Source organism: Arachis hypogaea, chromosome 15, assembly GCF_003086295.3.
Source record: "Arachis hypogaea cultivar Tifrunner chromosome 15, arahy.Tifrunner.gnm2.J5K5, whole genome shotgun sequence".
Taxonomy (NCBI): Eukaryota; Viridiplantae; Streptophyta; class Magnoliopsida; order Fabales; family Fabaceae; genus Arachis; species Arachis hypogaea.
In genome coordinates, this window is record NC_092050.1 from 151,566,001 (window position 1) to 151,572,194 (window position 6,194).

A 6,194-nucleotide genomic window follows, 5' to 3' on the forward strand; every position below is an offset into this window, starting at 1 on the left:
GTTGAAGCATGATTAATTGTTGAAGCTGATTGCTTGAAGGGTGAAGCATGATTAATTGTTGATAGATTTTTTTTTCTTGTCTCTGTTTCCAGGAAATCATTCAGCTATCCTTTTTCTCTCAACCTGATGGCCCAATGATTGGAAATGGCTCCTTTAAATCGTCAATTCTTATTTCCAGGGTATGAATGAGTTTCTATTCCTTCATAACTACCTACATTTGTATGTTTTCTTTTGTTGTCATATTGATTTTTGTTTATTGATAGTATAAAAGAAGGATTTTATTTGGGTCCACCACCGAAAGATAAGCTTCCCAAGGTATATTATCCTTTGTTAAACTTTTGGATATTACCACTGATAATATATAATCCTGTTTGTAATATTTGTGCAGAATTCTACACAAGGTTCTGTATTGTTAGGGGCAATTTCGTATGGAAAACTGTCATTTTCAGAGGGGGAGAATAAAAATCCAAAAAAGCACCCTGCATCATATCAACTAATAATACACAAGGTTCTGTATTGTTAGTGATTAAATGTTTGTTCTAAACCCTGCTGCTGCTGTTTTTTAATTTATGAGTATGCTATTTTTGAATTTTTGTTGTTAGATTTATTGATTTCAGAGTTTAGGGTGATTCATGAAATTGAGAATTGGATTGTTGGTACTTCTCTATATGTATACTTGTTCTATGTCTTGGTGCTGAGTCTCACAAATATTCTCAATTACTTACAGCTATGATTTCCTTCTTGAATGAGATTTTATTTTTCCAAAAGAAATCATAGAAGATTAGGGTTGTGAATTTTTTAATTGAGTGATGAGTGTAAAGTTGAAGATGATGATGACAAAAGTGCTTGGAAACATATATTTTAAGAGTGTTTTAAAATTTTTTTTGAGTTTATAAATTGATAAGATCATATAGTTTTGGTGTGTTTATTTATATTTTATTTATTATTTTATTATAAAACGATTTTTTTGATTCAACCACGGTCGAACCGGTTGAACCTGTAAATCAGTAAACCAATAGCTAGAGCGGTTCGATGACCGGTTTGGTTTTCAGAACCTTGATCCTGCGTTAAAGGTCTTCAATTGCTATAATCAATAACCGTAAAAAGTAATAACATATATTCTTTAAAGAGAAAGTAGGGAGAGCTAATAGTTTTAGTGTACAATGTGTACAATAAACTTAAAAAAAAGTACTTTAAAAATTAAAAATAATATTTTTAATTAATTATTTAATAATTATTTAAACTTAGATTTTGAAATTTAAAAAATTAGGATTAGTAGTTAAATTCATTCACACTACATATAGTCCCTACCAAATTCTAACGGAGCCGTCACTCTCCATCTGCTACCTACATCCACTCTGCGCCTCAGTCCCCCTCTCTCCTCATAGTTGGCGGCAACCATCCAGCGACCAGGTAACCCAAACCTCAGCACCGCCGTCCCCCTTCCCAAAGCAGTGCCATCCCTCTTTCGCGATCAGCGACGTCCGGCCCTCCCGGAGCAGCGCCGAGCCGCCCCCTCCGCCGTCGGAGCCTCACCGCGAATATAACCCTTTCCTTCCCCTCACGTAACCGTGCCGTTGATGCTGCCGCAGACTCCGTCCGATGCCGCCACAAGTTCCCGCATACACCGCCAAAAGCTCAACGATGCCGCTGTTTGAATTAACTATTTGAGTATGGTAGATGTAACGTACGCGTGCTTGAAGACAATATCAAATCAAACACTCAATTGCTTACTTTTGATTCTCACTCATATCTCATCATCTGTTCAAGCTTTTTTTTTTCTATTTTTTGTTTCTCCAGTTTTATAGTTACATCAAATCATAAGACTCATATGTCAAATTATATATTTTTCTTTTTTTTTTAATAAAAATTAAATTGTTGGATGATCATAGTTGTTTCTTTTGTTTATTCATATTCTTCTTCTATTTTAATGGTCAATTTAGGATGGTCATTTTAACAGGTATGCGGATGGTTATTTTAATTTTTATGTAGATGATTATTTTGATTGGATTGGGTTTAGTTATATATAATTAAAATATGTTAGATGTTCAATTCATTAGATATACGGATGTTATTTTTTTCCCTAAGTGGATGGTTATTTTTATTAAGGGTGAGTGGCATGTGACAAGCCAAGAAGCAACGGTGAAATAGGATGATTATTGATGAAGGTGGGGTGGCCGCCAGTTGAAAAAGAAGAGAATATTAGAGTGAAATATTTTAGTAAATTAGGATTTCAGATGATTATTTTTTTGAAATAACTAACTAGATTTTTTTAAAATTTGAAATTTGAAATTGAAAAATTTGAAATTTGAAATGGAATAACTGAATGAGAGTTTTATGAATTTATTATTTATCTCTATTAGACTAAATAACTAGCCTATTGTACACATTATCAATATTTCTCATTGGCTCTCTAGCGAAATTCTACTTTAAATATATTAGCATAAGTGGTAAAAATTTAGATAGTGTTCTATAATGTTATGATATCGTTTTTTTTTTTAAATTTAAGCGAATAAAAAAATAATATAAATTGTTATATTTTTATACACTCTTTTAAATAAAGTCATTTTTTGAATTTGTTTAAATTTTACATAAGTATTTTTTTATTTATCTTATACTATTTTTTTTTGGTTCATCAAAGATTAAACTGTAGACCTTTTAAACTTAAAACTATAATATTATATTATAATACTATTTTTTTTAAAATTTAAACTAATAAATTTAAATTGCCTTCAGGAGAGGATTTTAGAACATCTTCAAGCTTTTCAACTTCAAAGACCTTTTCAATAAGTGGTTCAATCATATCAATTCTCAAACATCCCTCAAAATTCTCAGAGTGTTGCAAGGTTTTTAAGACATTGAGAACAATCTCTTCTTCATTGACCCTCAGAGTTAATTCACCCTTCTGAACATCTATAAAGGCTATTCCTGTGACTAAGAAAGGTCTTCTAAGGATGATAGATGCATTCTTGTTTTCTCCATATCCAAAATCACAAAGTCAGTTGGGAAGATAAAATGCCCTACTTTTAAAAGTAGATCCTCTACCACTCCAAGAAGGTACTTGATAGAGCGATCAGCAAGCCGAAGACAAATTCGGGTGGGCTTTATCTCATCAATATGGAGCTTTCTCATTACTGATAGAGGCATAAGGTTGATGCTAGCTCCAAGGTCGCAGAGAGCCTTCTGGATCGTAGTGTCTCCGATGGTACAAGGAATTAGAAAACTCCCAGGATCCTGCAATTTTTTCCGGGAGGTTTTTCTGGATGATTGCACTGCACTCTTTGGTAAGTATCACTGTCTCAACTTCTTTCCAATCCCTCTTGTTACTCAACAATTCCTTCATGAACTTGGCATAAAGAGGCATTTGTTTAAGGGTCTCTTCAAAGGGGATGTTGATCTCAAGTTTCTGAAAGACTTCCAGAAACTTGGAGAATTGCTTGTCTTTTTTTTCTTTCTAAAGTTTCTGAGAGTATGACAATTTGGCCTTGTATTATAGAGCCATTTGTATTGCATGATGTGTATCAAGAGTGACCAGAAAGTGGTTGTCATGGTGCTTGGAGGGGGCGTTCTTTAGATCCTCATGGGCGTTCAACGCCCTCCCTGGCTCTCTTGCTGGGCGTTCAACGCCCTCCTTGGCACTCTCTGTTTCTGTAATTTCTTGCTCCGGTGTCTCTTTTTCACCCAATTTCTCACTGCTCTTAGGTTGAGTGATCACTTTCTTGTCACTTCTCAATTGAACTGCCTGGCACTCCTCTCTATAATTAGTAACCATGCTAATGGGTGAGGTTTGCTCGGGTATTCGTTGGTCTAACTGGTCTATTTGCCTCTCCAGGTTCCTAAAGGAGGCTCAGGCTTTCTGTGTAAAGCTTTATTGGCTTTTTGAGAGCTCCGCAACAATGGATGCCAAGTCAGGAATACTCTGAGATTGAGGAGGCTATGAAGAAAAGTTGTTGACTTGATTCTAAGTAAAACCTCCTACGTAGTTAGCCTGCTCAGGTATACACTGGTCATAGTTGTAAGTTCCACTTTGAGGGAAGTTACCACTCATATCATAGGGAACATCAGAGGGGGGAGCATTGTGAACTTTAGCGATTGAGCTCTGCAGGCTACTCAATTGTGGAGTGATAAGACTCATCTGTTGATATAGGAGTTTGTTTTGAGCAAGAATTGTATCTACAACATCTACTTCCATAACTCCATTCTTCACTAAAGTCCTATCTGATGAGTATAAGTACTGGTTATTGGCAACCATCTCAATGAGCTCATTGGCCTCTTCAAGTGTCTTCTTTATTTACAGGAAACCACCTGCTGAATTATCTAGAGACATCTTGGCCATATCAAGAAGTCCTTCATAGAAAATATGTATCCTGACCCATTCTGAGAACATGTCAGGAGGACACTTTCTGAGCATCAGCTTGTACCTCTCCTAGGCATTATAAAGGGACTCACTTTCTCCTTGCCTAAAAGTCTGAACATCTATCCTTAGCTTAGTCAGTCTCTCAAGAGGGAAGAACTTGTTCAGGAACTTGTTGACCACTTTATCCCAGGTGTTCAAGCTTTCCTTGGACTAAGAATCAAGTCACTGCTTTTCTCTATCCTTTACAATAAAAGGGAAGAGCATTAGCTTATAAACCTCAGGATCCACTTCCTAAGTCTTTACAGTATCACAGATCTGTAGGAAGTTGGAGATGAAAAAATTCGGATCTTCCTATGGGAGTCCATAAAACTGGCAGGTTTTTTGTACTATAATGATCAGTTATGGGTTGAGCTCAAAATCATTTGCTCCAATAGGAGGTACAATAATGCCCCTTTCATTGAAATCAGGAGTAGGAGCGGTGTAAGAGTCCATAGTCTTTTTGGGTTGTCCATTTCCATGTGGATCCATGATGAACTCCTTCCTATTTCTGTATATACAAATAGAAAACAATGCAAAGTGGGAGTTTCTACATCAAAGTATAGAGAATTCCCAGTGAGGTGTCCTATATAAAAAGAAATAAAGTAAAGTAAGTAATCAAATAACTAGAAAAATTCAAAAATTAAGAAAGAAAATAACCTAAAATTTTTGAAAACCAAACAAAGAATAAAACTAAAAATTTTGAAAAATTTAGAAAAGAAGAATCACAAACGGGACACCAAACTTAAAATTAAAAATTAAGAGAAAATAAATAAGACCTAAATTCAAAAAATTAAAGGAAAATAAAAATAGAATAAACGAACAAAACTAAGAAAAATACCTAATCTAAGCAACTAGACAACTGGTAGTTGTCAATTACCGTCAGTCCCCGACAACGGTGCCAAAAACTTGGTGCGGAATTTAGAATTTCCACAACTTAACCGGTAAGTGCATCAGGTCGTCTAAATAATACATCAGGTGAATGAGGGTCGATCCCACGAGGACTGAGGAACTGAGCAACAATAGCTAACTGGTTGGATTAGTCAGGCGAATAGAAAGTTGTTTTGGTGGTTGAAATCATATAAAACAGTAAATCAAAGAGTAAAGAAAGAAAATAAGATGTTTGGTATAAAAACAGTGAGAGAAAACAGTTAAGGTTTCGGAGATGTTCACTTTTCCAGATTAAAACTTCTTACCAACTATTTTAACAATGCATGATTCATTTCATGAAAAACTGTAAATGAGTAAACCCTAATGTCTTAGTGATTTAGTCTCCTCTAACCTTCATCAACCACCACCGTCGTGGTTACTTGATTCAGATTAGCGGGTTAAGTTCAAAATTAGTTTATGGCCACAAAAACCCTAATTACCCAAAGCTAACAGGATTATATATCACGTATCCCAATTAGTTCATGTAATTAGCAATTTAGGAGAAATTTACTTTCAAACTGTGTTCAGGTGAGAGACCTCCTCCAAGGGTCAGAAGAACGCATCAAGAATAAGGGTCATACTTTCGTCCCACCCAGATTCATAAAATTAAGTGCGAAAGTAATCCTTGAAACTGAATCAGTACATTAATTAAAATAGAAAAACAATAATTTCAATCCATAGAAGATAAACAGAGCTACTAAGTTTAACCAAAGAGGTTTAGTGGCTCATGAATTACAGAGAAGAATTAGGGTTCTGAAAAGTACACCAAAAACCAAAAGAGTTTGAATCCCCCTAAAGGGAGAATCTTTTCCCTTTTATATCTAACCTAATTTAATTTGAAAATAAAATAATATATTAAATCCGCTAAAAG

General features: G+C 34.9%; 1 long non-coding RNA gene across 1 annotated transcript; it reads left to right on the forward strand.

Moving 5' to 3' along the window:
* Positions 1 to 262: 262 nt before the first annotated feature.
* LOC140179562 (uncharacterized) lies at positions 263 to 720 on the forward strand. The gene is made up of 2 exons (XR_011873082.1): positions 263 to 315; positions 389 to 720. It is a non-coding gene; the product is annotated as an uncharacterized lncRNA (long non-coding RNA).
* Positions 721 to 6,194: the final 5,474 nt, after the last annotated feature.